The sequence below is a fragment of the Syzygium oleosum genome, unplaced genomic scaffold (genome assembly GCF_021117445.2).
Source record: "Syzygium oleosum isolate NSW1041296 unplaced genomic scaffold, Sole_v2.1 Sole_v2.22, whole genome shotgun sequence".
NCBI classification, from domain to species: Eukaryota; Viridiplantae; Streptophyta; class Magnoliopsida; order Myrtales; family Myrtaceae; genus Syzygium; species Syzygium oleosum.
This window is the reverse complement of record NW_026607506.1, coordinates 4,584,904-4,597,232: the sequence shown is the minus strand read 5'-3', so window position 1 is coordinate 4,597,232 and position 12,329 is coordinate 4,584,904. Positions and strand designations below refer to the sequence as shown.

The following is a 12,329-nucleotide window of genomic DNA, read 5'->3' as shown; positions in this document are numbered from 1 at the left end:
CATAAAACCATGCTCTGATACCAATGAGGGGATCTATGCTGAGAGCCAGGGAAAACCAGGTTGGCAGTTGATGGGTGTACTAGTTTGGGGTTTTACCCCTTTGTTTGTCACAGGTTTACCAATTTGTGATTTTTCGCGTTATTAATCTAATTTAATGAAGGGTAAATTTGTCACAAGTGTACCAGTTTGGAATTTTTTATGGTCAAAAAATTAGTTCGGGATAAATTTATCACAGGTGTACTAGTTTGGGGTTTTTCGTGAGAAAAAAATTAGTTCGGAATAAATTTATCACAAGTATACCAGTTTAGGATTTTTTATGGTATTAATCCTAGAAAGATCCCGATGTAATGCCAAAGAGTAGGAAATTGCCTTCGTGCTTTACTTGGGAAACCACGACTCAAAAAAGTAATTTCCCATTAAATTGTTCGAAGAGATATTCAAGCAATCTTCCATAATTATTTATTCATTAAATAGAATGGGTGTTCGTCGGAGCTTTGCAAACTATAGCTCGAACAGAAATGAGTACAATCATACATAATCCACCGTACTTAAAATAGAATCATCCATCGTAAAACTTCAAAATCGCTAATTAATCAAGACCTTAATCAAAAGATCGACGATGAACATACCACCACTGGACTTGTTTCTTCTATATAGCCCCGCACTAGAAACCGAAATTTAGACGTTGGAAATAGTAGTGGCTGCTTCGATGTCAAATACCAAAAGATCAGTCGACTCCAGTTTGTTCATTTCACTGATTGAAGTCCAGATAGAATCACATCTTGTCTCGTCGAGTAAGCTTTGAGTCTCTTCGCCCTCTCGTTGATCGGCCCACAAGTTCTCGTTGATCCTAGCCAGTCGCTCAGCCACTTCCCTCATTGTTGGCCTATACATGCCATTATAGTTTAAGCACCTTCTAGCGAGCGAACCGACTGCCTCAATCTCCCGCAATTCACCTTCATTGGATAACTTGAAATTTATTATATGGAGGACTGTCTAGTGCTCCACGGCGGAGATGAAAGATTGGACGATGTTGATTTTTTCTCCAGATTTTGCTCGCCAAGTCGGCGTCTCTCTGGTGAGGAGCTCCATGAGGATGACCCCGAAACTATAAACATCTCTCTTTGTGGTTAATTCACCAGTGGTGAAATACTCAGGGTCGAGATAACCTATTGTGCCTTGTATTCTTTCGGCTATATGAGTCTTTCCAGGTGACATCAAAATCGAGGCTTTGAAATCAGATACTTTTGCTGAGTACTTCTTGTCCAAAAGTATACTCAGAGACTTGACATCGCTATGAATGATCGGCGGGTCAGCCAGGGAATGCAAGTACTCGAGGGTCAAGGCAACTTCTGAGGCAATCCTGAGGCAATTCTTCCACGATCGCAAAATGGTTGATCTCTTGTCATGAATGTGGTGATAGAGAGTCCCATTCGGGATGAATTCATAGACCAACAATCGCACTTTTGTCTCCAAACATATGTCCAGGAGCTTGACCAAGTTCTTGTGATTCACCTATGAAATGATGCTGATTTTGTGTAGGATTTCATCGTGAGTGCTCAGAGACAAGTCCTTGTTCATGTCTTTCGGCTTCCTGACGGGGACATATGTAGGCTTCTTGACCGCAACCAAAACGTCGCCGTCAATTTTTCCTCTATAGACTAAAGCAAAACCACCCTCACCAAGCTTGTTGCCAGCATCGTAGTTGTTGGTGGCTTTAGCAAACTGTGCCTCAGTGAAGATTTTCACTCTCTGGTGCTTCAAGATCTCTCCTCCATTTTGCCTAAAGTATGTCTCTTTAGCTCTCCTCTCCAATATGAACAAGACTAGGCCACCAACAATTATGCACAACGTTACCGCTCCGATGGCTGCCACACAAAACTGGGAATTGGATGGATTAGCTTCTCTTCCAAGCCATTGATTTATTATTTTGATATTACATTTACGCCTTTAAAAACTTAACACAGCAGCCACCAATAGAGGATCCAGATTAAAGTATACCACAAAAATGCCCTAACTTTATTGCAATACACTCCCATTTTCCAAAAATCACATGTAAATACGCGAGAGCCAGCGCACCAATCAAATTCCCAAATACAACTCTGGGAAAATTTCAAATAAGGATCTGAAGTACTCTCATTTTCTCAAATAAGGGCCTGAAGTGGATTTTGTGTCAAATAAGGATATGAAGTGCCATTATTTTCTCAAATAAATGTTTGAAGTGGATTTTGTTTCAAATAAGAGCTTGAAATGGCTATGTTTGTTTCAAAGAAGATTCTGACTTTCCGGATGGTAAAGGCATTTTTGTCTTCTAACTTTTTTGAATTTTTTTCCTTTTTCCTTTCTTTTCTTTTTTCCTTTTTTCTTTCATTTTTTCATTTTTTGGTTTTCTCTTGGTTATTCGCCAGTGGCCGGCCACCGGCGAAGCCTAGGAAGGGCTGGGCGGTGAGGGTGACCTTCGCCCAGCCCTTCCCGGGCTTCACCGATGGCCGGTGACTAATCACCAGCGAAGAACAAAGAGAAAACCAAAAAAAGGAAAAAAGAAAGGAAAGGAAAAAAATAATTTAAAATTAAAATTGTCTTTAGATGAAAATGCCATTGACCCCGGAATATTTCGCCGTTCGGCGAGGTCAGGCCCTTATTTGAAACTGCCATGGCCACTTCAAGTCCTTATTTGAGATTAAATTGCCACTTCTTGACCTTATTTGACATAAAGTTCACTTCAAGCCTTTATTTGAGAAAATGATGATACTTCATGTTTTTATTTGGAATTTTCCCTCTAACCCATTGCTCTCCCTCTTTGCCCACCCATTGGACCACTGAGCCCACCACCACCTTAGCCATTGGCCGTCAAATGCCCGTCGAAGCCACCATGCAGCCAAGATGAGGGCCACTACGGTCATCAAAGCCATTGCCAGCTAGCCGCCTTCAGCCATTGTCAGTGTTCCCGCCTCCACATTGCAGCCTCTCTCTCTCTCTCTCTCTCTCTCTCTCTCTCTCTCTCTCCGCTGAAACCATTCCAGGTTCGATTCTAAAGCAAGAATAGCTTAGATTATTGAGCGACCATCACAAGGGAATTACCTGCAGCAATTATGGCAAGATGAGAACTTTGGCAACCGACTTTGCCATCACCACTCATGCCAAATGGGCAGTCGCATGTATAGTTCCCAGACGTATTCTTGCAATTCCCGTGACATGGATATTATCGTGGATCCTTGCACTCATTGATGTCTATATTAAATAGCGGAAAACTGTAAATGTATATTTATGTGTGTTTTTTTTCTTCTTAAAATTACGTATTGGTTGCATTGAAGAATCTAACTCAACTGAATGAAAAACTAGTTTGAGGAGGCTGGATCATGGAAATTATGGCCCAATCCAAACATGTAGCTTTTGGCTCGTAAAGAGAAGAGAACAATACCTTGACATCTTGGGGACAGTGGGGAGGCATAGGGATTCCCTGTGTACCCAGCCTCATAGAAGCAACGATAACCTTGTCCGTCTGTAAAGTCAGAGCAGATACTGTTGATGCCGTATGCATAGTTGGATCGGTTCGATTGCGCTTTCTCGCAGGTCAAATTTAGTTGAACCACCCAATCCAGGACAACCCTTGAGTAAAAGTCTTTGCGCATATCATCCGGGATAGGAAGCTTGTAATAGGAGACATTAAACAACTCCTGGTCCACTACGAACGTTGATCCACAAGAGCTGAAGTTCCGAACTGAGGTGTAATTCGTTATTGTTATATTTCGTCGGTCCACCCATGATAAGTGTTCAAGGGACACCATTTGCTCTAATTATAAGTGTATCTGAGAGACGTCTTTTGAAGAGGTGCAAGGAGAGTCTCTTAAGGGAAGTTAAGGTAACTTCCCCAGTATGTAATCAAATAAGAGATAAGTAAGTTCTGCAGAATACAACTCTCTCTCTCTATATCTGTCCTCTATTCATCAAAGAATGATGCATAAAGATTCTGTGTCTACTTTGAGAGGACAATCGGCATTAACGCTGTGGAACGAGAATACTTTCCTCGTGATTGTATTAGGACTAATGTGAAGTAGATTCGTCCATCGTTCACTGGTAATTCAACATACGTTCCTAGAAAATTTGTTCATAGTGCATCGAATAGATTAGTCAATTCTCCCGACACTTACTTCCAACAGTTATGATGGCCATGGATATATTGAAGCTCCTAAGGCTGACGGGGATCGACATCTGACAGCACCCGAGGTCAGAGCAAGTGCTCTTGACTGTGAAGTTGATGTCCTCGCGGCAATAGGAGAAGCATCCACTCCCAAAAGTCCCGGCAGCATCCGGGATAACAGCCGAGGTGTCGTAGCCGTAGACTATGAGCTTGTTCTGGGTGACCGATAATGTATAGGGCCAGTCGGCGCCCATCTCGAAGGACGTGTAAGGGTAAGATTCGTTATGCTGATGGCCACTCTTGTCATAACAGTCGTACGATTTGTATGCACCAATGGTTATCGTCCCTTTCTCCACAGATATGTCGGACACTTGACTTTCATCGACGAAGAACAGCTTCGGGGGAGCCAAAGTGCGGTTGCAGAAGAGGACGAAGTTGTAGTTCAGCGCGCAACTTTCGTACTTTCGTCCAGCCCGAATGGGAAAGGCAAGCTCATGTTCCCGCACATTCAGTCGCAGTTGTCCTTCTCGGTAAAAGTTGCCAAGGCCAAGGCCATTGGAAGAAAACACATCACGGCCGCCTTCATCTTACCTTTTTCCAGTCTCTGCTTCCTGTGGCTCTCCTCTTCCCGGTATTCGTATATCTAGTCTCAATGCCGATGCTTCCGCGGCATTGAAGGACCGAGTCATTGATACTGACCCGAGGGAGAGTGACTACTGCGCTTACCAGAAAGCCGTATTTTCAATTCGCATTTAAGTCGGTAGATATTATCTATATTGGATGAAATATCCAAGTGAGTTCATATTCACTATCATTTTCACTTGAAATGCAAAATTTTAAAGCCGTAATTATATCACAATTTAGGGAAATTTTCAATTATCAAAGTATTAAGAGCTTTTAACACAAAAAAAAAAAGTTCTCTGAATCTACAAGTTTCATGATTGGGTTATTCAATAAGTACTCTTGGGGAACCTTTGAAAATCAATTAAAAAAGACTATCAGATAATTTCAACATTCCTTCCTCGTTTGTCGATTCTCATTGTCCTTTTAATCATATTTGAAGATGTCGTACATAGGATTATTTCAAAAGGCTAGTACCATTTGACGTTCGACTCGCCATTGGCTAACCGCTGTGACATTTGTTAACTGTTGAACAAGCCATTGCCTATATAGTCTTCAAGCCATTGTAAAGTTGTACTCTGGTAGCTTGTTTGTTTGCCCATAAATACCTACCATCTTGTTCATTATTGTAACTTGTACTCTGGTAGCTGTTGACATGTTGTTACGTCTACCGCCCTGACCATGTCATAAGCAAAACCTTTCCCGTACATTTCCGAGATTGAGGTGTTTACTGGTCAGAAAATACCAACGCCTTCGAAGATTATTACCAGATCGCCATAGAAGAGACCAACCCTAAGGAGCAGCATGCAATATAGTCAAAGGAGATGACTTCCAAAGCTAATTTGGTGCAAAACAACCAGCAACAATAGAGGCACACAAATAAATTTTATAAACATGATTATTGACTACTTATATATGTAATGCTAAATTGGGACATGTTGATCAGTCATCTGTACAGAAGATGCATTCTATGGGTTTGATTTCTGGTATGAATTCTGATAGCGTGAGTAAATTTGAAATATGTGCTGCGACTAAACAGATTAAAGAGTAAAGTGCATCCGTTTGTAGATAATCTGCAGAATTAGACTATTTATACGAACTTTGGTGACTTCAAAACTGACCATAATTAGAGGTGGTATGATATATTATGGAATACCCATTGATTGCCATTCTTATTGTTTAAAAAATGTTTGCTTAAGAATAGAGATAAGGTTTTAATTATGATTTGTTACATAAAGTTGAAGTAAAAAATCAGTTGAATAGAAATTAAAAGAGTTAGATCTGACAGAGGGAGGAGAGTATATTATGTTTAGTGATTATTGTGAAAAGGAAGGTATTATTCATGAGATTACTCGTCCATATTCACCCAAGTCAAATGGTATAGCTTAATGGAAAACACAATTTTTAAAGAGATAATGAATGTTCTGATTGTTAATATGTGTGCACCTAATAATATGTGATGTGAACCCACAACCACCCACTTAAAGTTGAGTTCCTTAGAATAGGAGTTGAACCCACAACCATTGGTTTTCCAGGCCAAAGCATGGGACCGTTCTTACCATTGAGTAAACACCCACTTAAAGTTGAGTTCTTTAGGGCAGGTTTCAAACACACAACAACCATTTCTTCTAGTCGAAAGCATAGGACGCCCTTGCGATTGAGTCATTCCCAACGTAGGTTTTAAGAATATTTCAATAAAGGATACGTAAATTAAATAAGACCCATTAGTATTCTAACAATCTAAGTTGCGACTACGGGTAATGTTGCGAGCGTAGGAAGTTCAGATCCAACAATGACAAATTCTGGCTCCATAGCATTAGGAGGGGATGACTTGATAAGTCGTCGGAGAAGACGGACTTCACAAGTCGTCATCATTTGAACGTTTCAACAAAAGAAGGCGGAGTTCACGAGCACGAGCAAGTCTTCGTCCCGCACCGTACCGTAGAAAATTCAATAAGGAGAAAGACATTTTGGAGAAGAAGGCTGCGCATGGTAACCATTCTGTTTCTCTATTTCTGTTCCAGAAATAGGTTTGGAACAGAAATCCGTTTGGTAACACAATTTTAATTTCTATTTCTGGAACAAATTTTTGTTCCAGAAATAGATTTGAAAGAGAAATCAGAAGCTAAAATTTTTAGCTTCTCTATTTCTGGAACAGAAATGAGAAATATAAATTTTTCTCATCGCTCATCCTCGCTACTAGCCGGCCACCCCCGTCGTCGCTCACTATTGCCACCGGCTGCCTCCCACCACCGCCGGCTGCCGACCACCGGCCACCTCCCGCCACCATCGGCCGCCAGCCGCCTCCCTGCCGCCCAAAAAAAAAAATCCAAAAAATCCTTAAAAATTGAAAAATTCCAGAAAAATTCATAAAAATTTCTAGAAAATAAAAAAAAAGTCAGATTTCGGGAAAATAGGAAATTTGTTCATTTTCTCCAAAAAAAATAAAAAATTTTCAAAACTTCACAGAATGGCTTATAATACTTGTGGCCAATCACTTTGAGTGAAATTTAAATTTTTTGAGGTGCCAAAAAAAATAAAAAAAATCAAAAATTTCAAAACTTTACAGAATGGCTTAGAATATATGTGGCCACCCACTTTGTGTGAAATTTAAATTTTTTGAGGTGCCAAAAAAAAATCCAAAAATCAAAAATTTCAAAACTTCACAGAATGACTTAGAATATCTGTGGCCACCCACTTTGAGTGAAATTTAAATTTTGAGATGCCCAAAAAAATTTAAAAATCAAAAATTTCAAAACTTCACAGAATGGTTTAGAATACCTGTGGCCACCCACTTTGCGTAAAATTTAAATTTTTTGAGGTGCCCAAAAAAAAACCAAAAAATTCAAAACTTCACAGAATGACTTAGAATACATGTGGCCACCCATTTTAAGTGAAATTTAAATTTTTTAGGTGCCAAAAAAATAAAAAAAATAATAAAAAAATTTAAATTTCACTCAAAGTGGGTGGCCACAGGTATTCTAAGCCATTCTGTGAAGTTTTGAAATTTTTTATTTTTTGATTTTTTTTGGGCACATCAAAATATTTAAATTTCATTCAAAGTGGATGGCCACAGGTATTCTAAGCCATTCTATGAAGTTTTGAATTTTTTGATTTTTTTTGGAAAAAATGAACAAATTTCCTATGTTCCCGAAATCTGACTTTTTTTTATTTTCTGGAAAATTTTATGGATTTTCTGAATTTTTTTTAGATTTTTAGGAATTTTCCAGATTTTCTAATTTTTTTATTCTATTTCTAAAAGAAATGAAGCGATTGTCCGCCGCCCACCGCCGCCCGCCGGCCACATGAGAAGGAGAAATTTTGTGCCATTATCAAACAAATTTCTGTTTCTGAAATAGAAATTTTGTGTCGTTATCAAACATGTTTTTTAGCTTAGAAACTCCTCCAGAAACAGAAATTGATTTCTGAAACAGAATGGTTATCATTCGCAGCCGAAGTGACAAAGTAGTCGTTGCCAGTTTTTGTTGACCTTTTATTGCACTACCCAAGGAAAGATGCAGTCTGGGATTAGAAGGTTGGTTGACCCAAGAAAGTTTCTTAGTCCTCTCAAATATCAGCTTATATTTTATCAAATTTTTACCCAAGTCTAGTTTGATGACCCTACTGCCATGCACGAACATCCTTTTTATTGATATAATTAGTTAAAACTACGTAATATAGTATACTAATTTATAGCACTTTCTAAAAATATTAGAGTTGATCTTTCTGTTAATCTTTCCGTTTTCAATACAATATAAGATTTATGTATGTTGTAATTAAGTTGTAAAATAGGCTAACGATTCTATTACATTGCATTCTTTTGACAAATTAGTGAGAAAAAGCATAAAGCACTAATGTAAACAATTAAGAAAACTGGTAATACGGTAATTATAGACTTCTAGATGCGATGATAAGTGAACTTGTTTTTAAAGAAAGAGTTATGTGCACTTAGCATATGATGCAACCCTACATTACATCTAAACGTAGGTAATTAAAATAGATATGTTCTTTTTTAATATTGAAATACAATATGCTTTTTGTTCTTTACGAAATATCATATACCGTCAAAATAGTAAATATTAGCATTTTAAATCATGGTTAATTTTTTTTATAGATTTTATGCAAAATACTCCTCCTACCAACATTTGAGATCTCTAGCTTGCAATTTCAATAATTCAAGTGTACACTCTTCCCATCGACTCCCTGCCTCTAATCCAAAAGCGTAACTTGATCTACCACGATATCCAGTTGCAGATAAAAGCTTTAAAAAATGTGGCGAATAAAGAGCCAAATACAAATTTGATATCTAGTCCACCCTAAAGCAAATTACTCTCAGGCTGTTGCGCAATGATTTATATTGTCGTTTTACATTAGACATTGTCAGTACAATTCCATAGTCATAATCATAATGGCAATATTCGTAAACTCGAATTTAATGTCAGCATGCGAATGATTTTACTAAGAAAATCGTGAATCTAAGGACAATATTGTCTTATAAGTTTATGTTACATAATTCTACTATGTATCTCGTAAATTAAGATCTTTTTTTTTCAATTATGTTTTTTCGGACATTTTGTAGTATTTTTTTGTTGAGGTTTTAAGAACATGTTTTAATTTCTTAGACTAGGTTTGTTTGATTGAATGAAAACTGTTTTCGGAAATTTGTTTTCTGACTTTCTACTATTTGGATGACACAATAATTGATCTAGGGAAAATGTTTTCCATTGATTGAAACCAACAAGCTTAAATTGTGAGAAAACAACTTTTGTTCTGGCAAGAAGGGATCACTTTTCCTAAACTATTAAACATATAAAAACTAAGTATTTTCCTTGCAATGAAAAATATTTTCCTTTATTGTGATACTTCTACTGTTTCATGAAAAATAAATGTTTTGGAAAATATTTTTCTAAAAAAGATCGTCTGTATTGGCTACAAAAATGAATGAGCAAATTTTTTTTTCTGTCAACTAAAATGTTCATACATAAAATATTATCGATAATTAAAATATTTTTCATTGACTAATTATTTCAAGCGATATAATCAATCATTTTTAGGAAAATATTTTCCAAATCATTCATTTTTTGCAAAACAAACGGAGCCTGAATAAGATTGTGGGCAATTACCACAAAAAACTCCAGACTATGCCTACTGTGACATAAATATCCCCAAATTGTTCATTATGTCACAAAAAAATTCAAACTTATACACATATATACACCTCAATTTTAGTTTCATCCAATATATACTTGTCACATTTGTGTAAATTTAAGGTTTTTTATGACACAAAAAAAAGTTTGGGGTATGCGTGTCACAATGGGTAATTTTAGGGTTTCAAGTGACACAAAAAGGAGTTCGGTGTATTTGTGTTATGGTGGACATAGTTTTGGGGTTTTTTTTAATATTAACCCAAATATTGTTTTCATTCTGTTTAAGGAAAAAGCACTACTTGTCTATTTTATTTTTTAAAAAAAAAAATTCAAGAGAGGAGGGGGGCATGGGGTGTTCACCAGTTGCATACAATTAGGATCCACGTGTCATGAACAATTTCAGACGGAAAAAAAGCGAATGTAAAATTACAAAGATGACCCCACAAAAGGTATATAAACAAAGCCCACATGAGTGGGACCCATGAGCATTTCTATCTTGTTATCACATAAAATTATAAATAATTCCGTAAGTGGGTTTATAAACAAAAAAAAAATGCCAGACGCTTTTATATATGCCGTAGATAATAATTAAAGTTCTTCTTTTAGTTTTCACTCGAACTGCTCTTATCTCTTTAGAATCTGTTGAACAAGTCAAAGTTATTTTCACCAGAATCGGTACAGCGAAAAACTTCCGACTCCTCTCCATATTCATAACTCTTTATTTATAACTCATTCAATTTTATTCAAACTTCAATTGAATTTTGTTATACAGATTCTCTATAAGTGTATATAAACCCATCATCTCTTTGTAAATCATTAACGGGAGAAATCAATACAAAGCATTAATTTAAAATCTCTGTTTCCGTTCTTTGCTTTATCTATCTCTCTTTTATTGTTCGTAGTTTAAAGTTCTTCCTTTCTCTAAAGGTCTTAATCCTTTTTTACTTGGTATCAGAGAGCCATTTGGCGCAAGCCCCATTCGGAAACCGATGACGTCTTCTTCACTCATGGATTCAGTGCCTCCTCTTTCTATCCCCCCAACTCCCCCAGTTTCAGTTCAAGCAAATTCTCATTCTACACCTTTGGTTGCAACTCCCACCCCTAACCTCCAATATTGTATCCACTCCCTCACTTGGCGAAAGTTTTGATGGTACAAATTTTGTTGTTTGGAAAACTCGTATCACTCCTTTTCTTTTAGCTTCGCAATTGCTGTCCATAGTAGACGGCTCATAATCGGCTCCACCGCAGTACCTCCAGCAGCAGTAGAACGACTCCAGAGCAAACCCCATCCTCAACCTGGCCTACACTTCATGGTTAATACATGATCAGACGGCACTTGGATGGATTTTAGCCACCTCGACCACACCGATCGTTACTCAACTCACCAAACACAAGACTTCTTCTTCCGTTTGGAATTATCTCTCCAGTGCATATGCGGCCCAATCCTTTGCCAGAGCTGCATCTCTTCGTATGCTACTACAAAACATGAAGAAAGGCACACGCTCGTTGACAGAATACATTCAGCAGGCTACAGAGATTTCAGATCAACTATTGGCAATTGGTGAAACCATTTCTAAGAATGAATATCACACCCACTTGTTCCGTGGGCTAGGTGCTGAGTTTAATCAGCTGGCGACGGAAATATCGGTGTGCAGACCTGAGCTTCTCCTTTGAGTAGAGAAGACCTGCACGGACTACTTTTGTCTCATGAAGGTCGTCTTAAAATTTCAGCATTTGCGACCTACACCGGAGTCCACTCACCAGTGCTGACACAGAGTTTCAATTCTCTGGGCAACCAAAGCCGCCAGAACTAGTTTTCTCAATCTTCGCGAAACTCCTCGGGGTACAATCCAGGACAATACAACGGAATTCTTCCAATTCCCACCTCACCGGCACCCCATCAACCTCCAACTAGTCGCGGCCGTCGTCGAAATGTGTTGTTCTGCCAGCTGTGCCATCGCCCGGGGTCACAAAGTTGCCACATGTCGAGAAAGATACAATCCTCATTTTATCCCTCCCCCACCAACACAACATACCCATTATGCTCATCAGACTCAAAGCACTTACTACCCAAACCATGCCCACCCCCACCCCAGGCCTATTACAGTTCACTTCCCCCAACCGTATCCCATTATACTCCTATTGCTCCTCCTCCTTTTGCTCTGGATGCTGCATCGTGGTACCCGGATTCTGGTGCGTCTCGACATGTTACTGATTGTCCTTCTGCACTGTCCAATGCTACTCCGTACGTAGGCACTCAAAAGCTCACTATGGGGGATGGAGTTTCTCTTCCTATCACCCACACAGGTACACTCAAGCCCTCTTCTTCCACTCCTTTTCGATTAGCAAATGTTTTAGTTGCATCATCTATCACTAAAAACTTATTATCAGTCTCTCAATTTGCCATTGAGAATAATTGT

The 12,329-nt window shown here is 38.3% G+C and overlaps 1 pseudogene; it reads right to left on the bottom strand.

Moving 5' to 3' along the window:
- Window positions 1-483: 483 nt before the first annotated feature.
- Window positions 484-4,835, bottom strand: LOC115670007 (wall-associated receptor kinase 2-like; annotated as a pseudogene).
- Window positions 4,836-12,329: the final 7,494 nt, after the last annotated feature.